Here is a 13459-nt window from a genome sequence, read left to right on the forward strand (position 1 = left end):
TTGAAGACAATGAGCTGCTTTTCTGGGCACCTGATGTCCTCTGCCAGCATTCAGAAGTTGTTTTGTGAAATTTACTCGGCGTTTAAATGTTCTTTTGATGAATTTGTAGGGGAGAAAGTGGTCTCCCCATCCTATTCCTCTGCCATCTTAGGACTGCGCCCACTTCTCCTGTTTTTAAATTGAAATATAGTTGATGTGCAGTGCTGTGCCATCTGCTGAACAGCAAAGTGACTAAGTCATACACACATATATATTCTTTTAAAAATTCTTTTCCGTTATGGCCTACCCCAGGAGATTGGATAAAGTTCCCTGAAACCCATGGAATCACCCTAGGTGGCACTAACTAGCACCCAGATGGAGGGGCCGCAGGCCAGCTGTTGGGAGCACGCATGGAGGGTCAAGGGCCGATGTCCCTGGGTCTAAGGGGACTCCCTCTACACAGCAAGATTTAGTGACTTATGACTGATGCTTCTGAGTGTGCAGCTGTGCTGCAGACCCTACTAGAGTGGCCCCACAGGGCAGGCACCCTTTGCCCGATGCTACAGACGAGGAAAGGTGAGGCTGGGACAGGTAAGTGGGTCATCACGGAGCAGACTGGTCATGGCCTCCCTGAACCAAGCACCTGCTCTCAGCCCCTCTATTCCTTCCCCTGTAGAAATGGAAGGAAAAGCCATAAGCCTGAATAAAAGCAACAGTGGGCTGGAAACATCAGAACCGTTGACTTCCCCACTGTCCTGATTTTGACATTGATAGCCGGGAGTTACTCTGACCCAGAGACACTGGGATTGTTTATACAAAACAACTTTGCTAACTTCCAGCATTAAGGCTCAGTTCTGCTACACAGTTAAAGACTTACATCACCCATTCAGCTACTTTCCTCTGCTTCTGACTAATGCTGGGTGCCTGGGGAGAGGACCCTGGTGGTTTTCTGCTGGCTGTGCCTCCAGAGAGGGTGAGGAGCTGACCCTGGAGTCGGAGAGGACCTCAGTTTTCCCAGTCACACCCCAAGGCTGTCAAGGATTTTTTCATGAGAGGCTCTGTGTTTGTGGATTTCAGTCTCAAGTGGAAACACTAGACAATTTAGGGCTTCCCAGGTGGCTTGGTGGTAAAGAACTTTCCTGCCAATACAAGCGATGCAGGAGACTTGGGTTTGATCCCTGGATTGGGAAGATCCCCTGGAGAAGGAAATGGCAACCCACTCCAGTATTCTTGCCTGCAGAATCTCATGGACAGAGGAATCTGGTGGGCTACAGACCATGGGGGTCACAAAGAGTCTGACAGGACTGAGCGTGCACGCACTAGACAATTTAAAATTAATTTTGAAAAGGTTGACCTTGCAAACAAGCAATCAGGTTGCTTTGTGTTGACTGTTGCCCCTACACGAATATCTTTTCTAGAAACTCATGCCTCTGCCCTGATGCTTTTTCTGCTTTGTCCAAATTTTCCATCGGAAAGAGGAAACTTGGCCCACTTCTGCCCAGTCTGGACCATGGTGGTGAGCTCCTGTCAGCAGCAGCATCACCAACTGCCCACGCACACTGCCCGTATATTCCTGAAGCTTCCTCCAGCTGAGGGGTGCAGGGGGTGCCCGGGGGCATAGACAAAGAGGGTTCTTTCCTGCTCTCATCATGTAGAAGAGATTTCCAATTCTAGCAAAAACCCATGAGCTGAATTTCGAAGACTTTGTTTCTTGGGCCTCAATTTGCAGACCAGAGAACTGGACCATATCACAGGTTCTGTAAGGAGCAGATGGGCATGTCTCTGCCAGACACTCTAGCTCTGTGTCGACTGCCATTAAGAGTTTAAGAAATCAGAACTGTTAACTGAGGTGTTGATTCACCCGAATCATGAGCAGATGGTTTGGTGAAGCAGAACACAGAGGTGGTTGAGGAATCGAGGCCACTGTACCAGGGAAGGCTGTCATTGTATAAAGAGGCTCTGCCTCAGTTTAAACAAAAACAAAATTAAAGCACAAGAAGTTTTTTTAAGAAATGAGGGGATGCATACAGGAGAATATAGCTATAGATTTTTTTTAATAAGTAGAAACTGTTTTTGTTTTGCTGTTAAAATACAAATACAATATTTGAAGCAATCATACTTATTTTAAATCCCAGAATGAGCTCATTTACAAAATAAGCTACTCTGCTATGAGAAAACGTATTATTTTTAGATCCCAGACAACTCAGAGAAATCATAATGCATTTCTACCATAGACATATCTCAATAGATAATATAATTTTAAATTTGCAGCTGTACCTTCTAGCCAATTAAATTTCAATACATTTAATACAATTTCTTGCATTATGAAGCTCATTGATTTGTGCTAACATTTCTGTAATAATATTGATATACTTAAAATTCTTCTCTTTCAGTAGATGTATGTTTGCCCAGACATTTATAGGCAAATTGATGTTGTCAGGCCCACTAGGTTCACACATTTGTATCAGTGGCCCTCTAACAGCTGTATTAAAAATGTTCATTCATGCTATTCTAGTTAGGCCATTTTCTTTCTCTTCCTAAGGGTGATTTATCCACAGTCTTATTAGAATAGAGCATGAAATGTTCAGTACCTGTAAAAATTGAGGTCTGACGGTGAAGGAGTGATTCTCTCAGAAGCAGGGTGCCTACTATAGACTCTTTTTCTTTTTCATTTTTCTCCTTTTCTGAAGAATTCTTTTCATATCCTGCCTCTTCCAAACATGCACTTGAGATTCTGAATGCCAGAGGGAAGAATACTCGTCAATAATAATATACAAATGGAAAATAAGAAGCCTGGTGGACAAATACATATGTTGACTGGCTGGTGGGTTGGTCAATATGATTTCTGAGAATAAACAGTATCTATTTCTATAGAATGCACTATCGATACAGGCATGGATTTAATCGAGTGTTCTTTGGATTAGAAGATGCTACTTGTCAACTTATTGATTTTCCATGTGTTTATAAGATGTTTCCCATTTTATCTTAACATTAAAATGCAAAGTTTCAAATGCTTGCTGAAGTTTATTTGGGAGAAATATATTTTTTAAGCTTCATGCACAAATAAAAAAGATGCAAGAATCTTCTTCCAGCCTTCACATCAGGAGCCGCTTATAATGGCTGCCTTCATGTAAGCTTATTTTTAAGTAACATTTTAAGAATTTTTAAGGAAAGTTCGATCTTGGATGAATTACCCAATCTGGAGAAGCCACATTATAAACAAGAAAGTTATCTTTGAAAGACTGACAAACTCAGCTATGGAGCTTTAGAAATAATCTCTCTTCTAAAAAGGACTTCAGTTCACATTAAGCCCTTTTTCCATTGTTTTCAGATTCCTTTCAAGGTTAGATCAGAAAATTAGTAATTATAGCTAAAACTAATAACAGGAGAGTGTCAGATTCTGTAGAAGAGACTCTCTGAAGTGGATAATTTCAGAGCTCCTTTGTAGTAAAGATTAAACCACAGTGGTTTTTCCCCCTGGTGTTTATCTGCTAAAAATAATGTCTTGAGAACAAATGAAAAGAGTAGTAATGTAAATATAATGAACCTAAATGTCATCAGGGAGTGTCAGGAGAAATCTGACCATTTTGACTGATCCTTTAGATCACGTTCTTGCTTTTTCTTTCAACCTTGACATTTCACCCCATATTTTTTTCCAATAGACTTTCATTTCTTGTTGTTTACAAAAACAAATGTCTTTATAGGTTCAGATTACTCATATTAAGATTTTGGTACATGTTCAATACAGAATTTCTGTGAATGTATAGCTGGGGAAAGCAAATGTAATTTCTTTTATTTAATTCTGGGCTTACTTATTTTAGTTAATTCTGGGCTTAGGTTGAGCTGCTGAATGATGTCTGGCCAGGATTTCTTGCCTGTTTTGCTGGCCAGCTTTGACGTCCAGTTTGGGAGTGTTTGGGTGTGCAATGTTGTGTGTAGTGTGTCAGGCTGGTTACAATGGCCACTCCAACCTCACAGGAGGACAAGCAGATGCCCCAGGAGGAGGTGTAGGTCTTGGCGTCCTGCTAGCTGTCTTCACAGTGAGGGTGCACTGCACACTCACCCCGGCCTCTTGGGGCCCCTCCCCCATGTCAGGGAGGAGGAGCCAGGGGTCCCTGCTGGGGGCACAGGGTGCAGTGTGCCTGCCCTCAACCCTCACCAGACCGGTGCCAGCTGCTCCAGCACCTGGAGTTAAGGGCCCATGGCCACTACCCAGGTGGACGCAGGGAACGTGGTTGCATCCTCTGTGGGACCCCTGCAGGCCTTCTCTCAGGGCTCTGGCCCCGGGCTGGGGAGGGACTGGGTGGGCTGGTGAGGCCATGCAGAGGGTGTTCTACCCTGGAGACATGTGTCCCGACATGCATGTCACCTTGCTCAGCCGTCCACATCCCGGGGCTGAGGATCACATGAGGACCTTGGAACCTTGGTTCCAGTTTACGTGGAGAATCTTCCCAGTGACTGAGAGACTGCAAAGTGTAGGCATCTCCAGATTGGAGTGTTGTGATCTCTAGAGGGGCTTTGCCTGTGAGTTGTATGGCTCGTGTCCCCAGTTCTAAAGCTGGGCTTGACCCCAGAGATGACTAATCCTGACTATGATTAATCCAGTTTGCTTTTCTAATGAGAAACGTTGAGGGCCCCACGGACCATGTGTCCTGCTCTGCCATTAGTCTCAGAGTAGAGCTTGCAATGCATGTTTCCTGATTTCCGGCAGGACTCGTCACTCGTTTCAGCTGGGTTCACTCGCTGAAACACGGCACTGTGGGAGCCTCAGGGATCCAGTCCTTTCCAGGCTCTCGGTCTTCCCATCACAGAGAGTGATCTTTTGTTCTTCCTTGTAGTGTGGGGAAACCTCCCTATGATCATAACTGGGCTGTTTCTTGGGACCATTCTGCCACCGTGTGTAGGTGTCAGACAGATTTGTGTGAACTTGTGGGTCCCAGGCAAGGCCTGGCTGGAACGTGCACACACAACCCATGAAATAAACTCCTGAAGGCCCAGCCGCTGTCACTGGTAGAGAGGACTTGGTGTAAGCCCAGGGAGGCTTTGACTCACGCCAGAGCCAGGCTGCCCATGACGTTTGGCCGGGGGAAGCCCTTCTATCTTGAGGACCCACTAGTTTCTTATTTTTACCCCATCTACAATCTCTGCCTGTGGTTAACTTTCCCTTTGAACTGGGAAACTTTGGAAAGTAACATACTCATTGGTTCTGTCCACAGGTGTCCTCATGACACTGATGAATTTAGGGTTTGTTATCATATTCCTGGTTTTCCATACCAGTCACTGATGTTGCCTCAGCACCCTGGATGCCCAAACTCCTGACACCCTGAGGTTTAGCTGTGTAGAGACTGATCATTTTTCATAACCCTTGTTTCCTTGTCAGCACGTCACAGCCAGTAAACAGCTGCAGGCTCCATGCACACGTGTAAACCTTTTCTCAGTTTCACCTCGCTGCTATTTAATGCCACTTTGCTTGGCCACTGTGCTCGGGAGCTTAAACTACCTCGTGTTGCCAGGAACTCGTGCTTACTATGATTATGGAGGAGTTTGTGTGAGATTTCCCCCAGCACAGGCTGACAAGCCGGCTGGCACATTGTCATTTGTCATCGTACACCAGATCTGTCAGCAAGAGAAACAATTTCAATAAAAAAATTCTGCATGAAATTACTTTGCTGGAGAACAAACTGGTTCTGCCTTCCATGCATACCACTCTGTGTCTCTGTGTCATTTTGTGTGTTTTTTTTTCCTTCTTCTTTTTTCTTTTTTAATTTTGGCTGTGAAAGGTACTTAATGTACCAAAAACAATTTGTACAGACATTATTTTACCAATTGAAAGCGTGTACGCCTTGCTGAGGTCCCCTTATCTAACTGTTGCTAATACATTTTCACGCTGTGCTCTTACGGCTTCATTTTACAGTTGAGGAGATCACCCACTCCATGCTGTGTTGGAAATGGGACCCTCGTCACTCGGGTCCACAGAGTGCAGTTAGCATGTGAACAACAAGCAGCGGAAAGTTGGAGCATTAAAGTGTCTTCGTTCCCTTGTATTTCTTGCTGCAGATGTGGCTTGTTTGATCTCTGGTGTCTCAAGAATCAAGGTGCAGCCCCTGTGAGCACCAGGGATGCTTGCATGAGGAGGGTCAGGATGTCTGGGACCCTGGCAGTGTGCACACAGCCAGCCTCATGCAGGTACCCTGGCCGAGCTCACCATCCGATCAGCCCTGCAGAGAAGCATAGATCATTTCTGCGGTTCACCGACAAGCCCTGATTGTCCTTGGGTTGGTTTGGTTTCTCGTGTGAGCCCAGTAACGAGGGAAGACTGGGAGGCCCACAGTTGGTAGAACCAGCCGGGGCAATAATTGCTGTGAAATGATGTCCTGGATGGCGGAGCGGGGAGACCAGCCCCCACGCCCTTGTTTTCCACTCCGTCAGGTTTTCACCCAGCTATGGATTTGTTGTCATCGGCTCCTGATGCTGCTGCTGACACCCCTGTCAGAAAATGAATTTCTCACTCCCCACTTGGTTGACTCCATTCCTGGGGTATAATTCTGTCAAAGAGTGATGCTCGTGAACCTGCTCACTTATTCACGTGTGGTTCCCAGCCCTTCGGAGAGCATCCTGCTGGGTCATCCGCCTGTGGTCCCCACGTGGAGTCAGAGAGAAGGGATGAGCTACTGGTGCTTCTAATCCAATTAGAATCACAAACAGCCACAACAACAGTCAGGATCCGTGTAGAGTATTTATATAAAAGAACAATTGAGGCTTGACTGAAAAATGGCTTTGGATACCAATCTTAGGTCTTGTGCACCTAGAGGCTTTTAAGTCAGTGAAATATATTCGTTCTCAGCTGTAATATCTGATTGACCACTTGTGCAAAAAAACAAACAAACAAACAAAAAAAACAAAACCCATGGTGACCATCCATAGTGAAGACGTGAAAATGCATGTAATGGTGTTTTTTCTTTCCTAGATTTATACAACGGAAACAAAAATCTTAGGCTTTAATTGCTATATGGGATGGAGATATGAAAGGAAAGTTGTTATCAAACAAATTTGTTTTCCCTGCAGTGTTTGATGGATGTAGTTATAAGGACTAAGAATGCAACTATAAACAAGTCAAAGTAGCCCTGGGTGAGCAAACGTTATGCTGAGCCTAATTTAACACTGAGACACACAAAGACACTGGTAGAGGCTCCCCAGAGATGCATGAGATGGGAGATGGCCTGTGCTGGATGCAGAGCAGTATCACTCCTCAGGGATGCCTGCAGGAGGACCACCGTCTCCAGGCACTGTCGGGGCTGGAGGACCACTGCCTCCAGGTGCTGTGGGGGCTGGAGGACCACCACCTCTGGGTGCTGTCGGGGCTGGAGGACCACTGCCTCCTGGGCGCTGTGGGGGCTGGAGGACCACCACCTCCGGGCGCTGTCGGGGCTGGAGGACCACCACCTCCTGGGCGCCGTCGGGGCTGGAGGACCACCGCCTCCTGGGCGCCGTAGGGGCTGGAGGACCACCGCCTCCAGGCGCCGTCGGGGCTGGAGGACCACCGCCTCCGGGCGCCGTCGGGGCTGGAGGACCACCGCCTCCAGGTGCTGTGGGGGCTGGAGGACCACCACCTCTGGGCGCTGTCGGGGCTGGAGGACCACTGCCTCCTGGGCGCTGTGGGGGCTGGAGGACCACCACCTCCGGGCGCTGTCGGGGCTGGAGGACCACCGCCTCCTGGGCACTGTTGGGGCTGGAGGACCACCGCCTCCTGGGCACTGTCGGGGCTGGAGGACCACCGCCTCCTGGGCACTGTCGGGGCTGGAGGACCACCGCCTCCTGGGCGCTGTCGGGGCTGGAGGACCACCGCCTCCGGGCGCTGTCGGGGCTGGAGGACCACCGCCTCCAGGTGCTGTGGGGGCTGGAGGACCACCACCTCTGGGCGCTGTCGGGGCTGGAGGACCACTGCCTCCTGGCTGCTGTGGGGGCTGGAGGACCACCGCCTCCTGGGCGCTGTCGGGGCTGGAGGACCACCGCCTCCTGGGCACTGTCGGGGCTGGAGGACCACCGCCTCCTGGGCGCTGTCGGGGCTGGAGGACCACCGCCTCCTGGGCACTGTTGGGGCTGGAGGACCACCGCCTCCTGGGCGCTGTAGGGGCTGGAGGACCACTGCCTCCTGGCTGCTGTGGGGGCTGGAGGACCACCGTGTCCTGGGCGCTGTCGGGGCTGGAGGACCACCGCCTCCTGGGCGCTGTCGGGGCTGGAGGACCACCGCCTCCTGGTGCTGTTGGGGCTGGAGGACCACCGCCTCCTGGGTGCTGTTGGGGCTGGAGGACCACCGTCTCTAGGCACTGTTGGGGCTGGAGGACAACTGTCTCCAGGTGCTGTCAGGGCTGGAGGACCACTCCCTCCTGGGTCCTGTTCGGGCTGAGGACCACTGCCTCCTGGCCGCTGTCAGGGCTGGAGGACCACTCCCTCCTGGGTGCTGTTCGGGCTGAGGACCACTGCCTCCTGGGCGCTGTTGGGGCTGGAGGACCACTGTCTTCAGGTGCTGTTGGGGCTGGAGGATGAAAAGCATCTGGGACAGAGTCTCTACAACAGGGGTCTGCTGGCCACCAACACCCAGAGCCCAGAGGCTTCCTGAATGTTAACACAGCCTCCAATCACCTGCAGGTGTTGTTAAGATGAGGGTTCTACCTCGACAGTTCTGGAATCAAGCTTGAGATATTCTCCACAGTCTTCCAGGTCAGGCACTTCTTCTTCATGAGCCCCAGTTAAAGAAGCAAGGTTTCAGGCACTGGCATTCTTAAAATATGCATGTCATTTCCAGTTGGTCTGGCTGACCACAGATTAGATATCTTAGATATACACTTTACCCAATGGTCAGTCATTGAAAAATGAGACAAGATCAGAACAAGGTAACTCTGGAGCTTGTTGAGAATGCCCTCTTCTCTCTCTTGCCTGCTTGCTTTCCAGAGCCCACTTGCAACAATCAGGTATCTCATGAACTGTCATCTGAAGAAGTTCCTCAGGATGCTAATGATATTCTTCTTGAATTTTTAGTTTGTTCTGTAGTGCAACAAATGTTTACTGAACAGAGACTCAGTACCAGCCTCTTGCAAGATTCTGAGGATTCAATGATGTTTAAACAGACGAAGTCCTTATATTGTGGACAAATGGTACAAAAGTTTAAAAGGATTTTAAATTGCAAGAAGCGCCATGAACCAGAGCATGCATGGAGAGCAAAGAACTCCAGGACCCATGTGGTCTGGGGAAGGCATCCTGGAAGAAGCAACACTGCAGTGTCCATCTCAAGATGGTCCCAAGATGAGCTCTTTCTTGTGCTTTCCATTTGCTCTTTGTAATGACCTTCTCTGGAGTCCAGTGCTTTATGGCTGCTAGAGCCCAGTCTGCTGCCTGCGCAAACGGCACCATCCCTCACCACCATCCTCAGACTTTTTGTCTGGTCTGCACATCCTTCAGCTCAGGGCCATAGAAACCAGCAGCTTTATCACCATCCCTGCAAATCAGGCTAACAAGACTCAGGGCAATTCAAGCACTAAGTACCCAAGAATGATTTCTGAAGCCAGAGCAGCAGGTGGATCTGAGTCGAACATGGGAGTCTGAGAACAATCAGTTTAGTTCAGTCATGTCCAACTCTTTGTGACCCTATGGACTGCAGCACATCAGGCCTCCCTGTCCATCACCAGTTCCTGGAGCTTATTCAAACTCATGTCCATCAAGTCGGTGATGCCATCCAACCATCTCATCCTCTCTTGTCCCCTGCTCTTCCCGCCTTCAACCTTTCCCAGCATCAGGGTCCTTTCCAATGAGTCAGTTCTTTGCATCAGGTGGCCAAAGTGTTGGAGTTTCAGCTTCAGCACCAGTCCTTCCAATGAATATTCAGGATTGATTTCCTTTAGGATTGACTGGGTGGATTCCTTGCAGTCCAAGAGACTCTCAAGAGTGTTTTCCAACACCACAGTTCAAAAGCATCAATTCTTCAGGTCTCAGCTTTCTTTATAGTCCAACTCTCACACCCATACATGACTACCAGAAAAACCATAGCTTTGACTAGACAGACCTTTGTTGGCAAAGTAATGTCTCTGCTTTTTAATATGCTGTCTAGGTTGGTCATAACTTTTCTTCCAAGGAGGAAACATCTTTTAATTTCATGGCTGCAGTCACCATCTGCAGTGATTTTGGAGCCCAAGAAAATAAAGTCTGTCACTGTTTCCATTGTTTCCCCATCTATTTGCCATGAAGAGATGGGACCAGATGCCTTGATCTTAGTTTTCTGAATGTCGAGCTTTAAGTCAACTTTTCCACTGTCCTCTTTCACTTTCATCAAGAGGCTCTTTAGTTCTTCCTCACTTTCTGCCATAAGGGTGGTGTCATCTGCATATCTGAGGTTATTGATATTTTTCCTGGAAATCTTGATTCCAGCTTGTGCTTCATCCAGCTCAGTATTTTGCATGCTGTCTCTGCATACAAGTTAAATAAGCAGGGTGACATTACACAGCCTTGACGTACTCCTTTCCTGATTTGAAACCAGTCTGTTGTTCCATGTCCAGTTCTAACTGTTGCTTCTTGACCTGCACACAGATTTCTCAGGAGGCAGGTCAAGTGGTTTGGTATTCCCATCTCTTGAAGAATTTTCCACAGTTTATTGTGAGCCACGTAGTCAAAGGGTTTGGAGCAGTCAATAAAGCAGAAGTAATGTTTTTCTGGAACTCTCTTGCTTTTCAAACGATCCAGCGGATGTTGGCAATTTGAGCACAGAGGTGACTCCAAATGCAGAAGAGTCGCTGCAGATGATGACCTGGTGAATTCCACCGTCTGGGGGCAGCACTGAGTACCCCAGGGTAGCAGGTGTGAACTGGGCTGTGTGCACCTGCAGGGGCTCCATGGTTGGCAGGAGGTGGGGCCCACACTGGCAGCCTGTGCTTGACCTTGTATCCTGTGCAGACTCGTGGACTTCGAGACCATTTCTGTTTGCCCAGCATTTCACTCAGTGGGTAACCAGTTCTGTGACGTGGACGTGGAATGATGAGTCAAAACCCAAGATGAAAACATCTGGATTTGAAATCAGATCTGGGCAGAAGGATGGAACTTTGTAAGAAAGCTCCCTTTACATGTTACCAATTCTACGGTCTCAAAGTCTGCTGCTGCTGCTGCTAAGTCGCTTCAGTCATGTCCAGCTCTGTGCGACCCCATAGACGGTAGCCCACCAGGCTCCCCCATCCCTGGGATTCTCCAGGTAAGAATACTGGAGTGGGTTGCCATTTCCTTCTCCAATGCATGAAAGTGAAAAGTGAAAGTGAAGTCGCTCAGTCATGTCCAACTCCTAGCCACCCCATGGGCTGCAGCCTACCAGGCTCCTCTGTCCATGGGATTTTCCAGGCAAGACTGGAGTGGGTTGCCATTGCCTTCTCTCAAACTCTAGAAGGTTCTAATCTGTAAAGTGAACCATTTATGCCCAGATAGGGTGGGATTCAGGGTACAAGACTTCAGCTTCTAACAGCTATTCCAGTCCCTGCTAAGCTGTTTGCTCAAATAGCATCTACCAGATGCAGAATAACATATAATTAAAAGATTCATATAGGCTCTGCTGGCCTGAAAATTCAGTAGATTTCTTTTTACAGTTGTCTCATTAAAATTTGTGAAAAAGTAATGCCAAAAGTATAAAATAATAAAAAAGAAAATAACAATCATTTAATCCCTACCATCCAGAACTAACTACTGTTTATATATTTATATATTTACTTCCAGTCTCCTGTTTCCTTAGGAAAATCACCCTTTTGTTTTTATAGAAAGCAAGCATGCATGTAGTTACAAACAATTCAAATAAGGCATAACAGTATATAAGTATAATAAAATGCATAAAATTGTAATCAGAAATAACATTTATAAACATTACTGATTATTGTAGATATCACTCTCTGGATGTACATAGATAGAAAATGCATGGTGATACTTCTATGAAAATAAGGTAATACTGTAGATTTGCAATAAATGAAAATAATTTTATTTGAATTTAAATAAATGGAAGTAAGGTAAAGAATATAGTAGATTCAAATAATTTTTTTACAAGAAAGAATTGCAAAAAATTAAGAAATTAAACTATGACGTGCAGTAAAATAAAATAATAAAAAACATCGATTGCTTTGCTTTGAAAAGTAAAGAAATAGGTGTTCTTATATGACTTTCTGCTCAACTTTCTCCTGTCTTCCAACTTCAGGTGTTTATATTATATTATGGAATATATTATATTATGCAATATATTATATTACATTGTTATATTATAATATAATATATAATCATGCATTATACTATGCATAATATAATGTACTATATTATGCAGTCTATTATATCACATTGTTTTACTACATTACATTGTTTTACACTGTATCATGTTATATTACATTATGCAGTGTATTACGTTTTGTAACATTACATTACATACATCGCATTATAGTTTGTCATGCAGATTCCTCTCACACTTTGCTCAGGACACGTGCGTTCCCGTCATTTTGTGTTGCTGCTGTAAGTGCCCTGATTCAGTGCTCATCTCCACCATTTAACAGCCATTTCCAGTCTGAACTGCCTCCAGGTTGATTTCTGTGTTTGTTCCTGGGCCAACCGTCCTGTGTCCACCTTCCTCCAGCATTTTCTCTGCGCTTGCTCTCCCTGGGAAATCTTGAGCCTGCTGAACAGCATTGTGGCCTGGGGAACCAGTCCTGTTCCTACTCTCCCCAGAACTTGGTAGCTATTGTGTATCCTCTTCTGGTGCCGACAGTGTCCTAGAGCCCCGAGCCCCAGTGGGGTCCCCAGAAGCTGTGATCTGCTGCTGTCTGTTTGAGGGCTTGCAGAGCTCTCTGCTTTTCCTTGGTTCTCCCGGCTTAAGTGTGTCCACTGACTGCACAGTGGGTGCCATGTTTTCTTGGAGCACAGTGCACTCTTTGAATCCAAAATATTTTCTTTCCTTTCAGTCCATGAAAAGAAAAATGTCTCATATCAATTAAAAATACATAAATTTAGATTTGTCTCCCAAGGAATACATATACATGTTGTTAAAATTCAGACAGTTTTAAAGGTCTATAATAAAAACACAGCAGAGCCCATGCCTGTTTACAGCTATCGGGGGAGAGGTCAGCAGACTCTCCCCAAGGGCCATGTCCAGGCCGCTGTCTGACTTTATAAACAATGCTTTCTGAGAAACAGTGATGGCCATTATTTTCTGCATTAGCTGTGCCCCACTTTCATGGTCTAAATGTGCCCACTTTCACGGCCAGAATCAATTACTTGAACAAAATCTAAAGTATTTACCTTCTTTATCTTCACAGAAAATTTGCCAACTTCTGTGCTGGAGGAAACCACTTCAAATAGTGACGTGGCTGTTTCATCTCATATTTACTTTCTAACATTAAGTGATATTCTTACACTGTTCTCTGTTTTTATCAGTGTATAGAAATATTATCAGTGTATAGAAATGAGTGCCTGT

This window comes from Budorcas taxicolor, chromosome 22 (genome assembly GCF_023091745.1).
Source record: "Budorcas taxicolor isolate Tak-1 chromosome 22, Takin1.1, whole genome shotgun sequence".
Lineage (NCBI taxonomy): Eukaryota > Metazoa > Chordata > Mammalia > Artiodactyla > Bovidae > Budorcas > Budorcas taxicolor.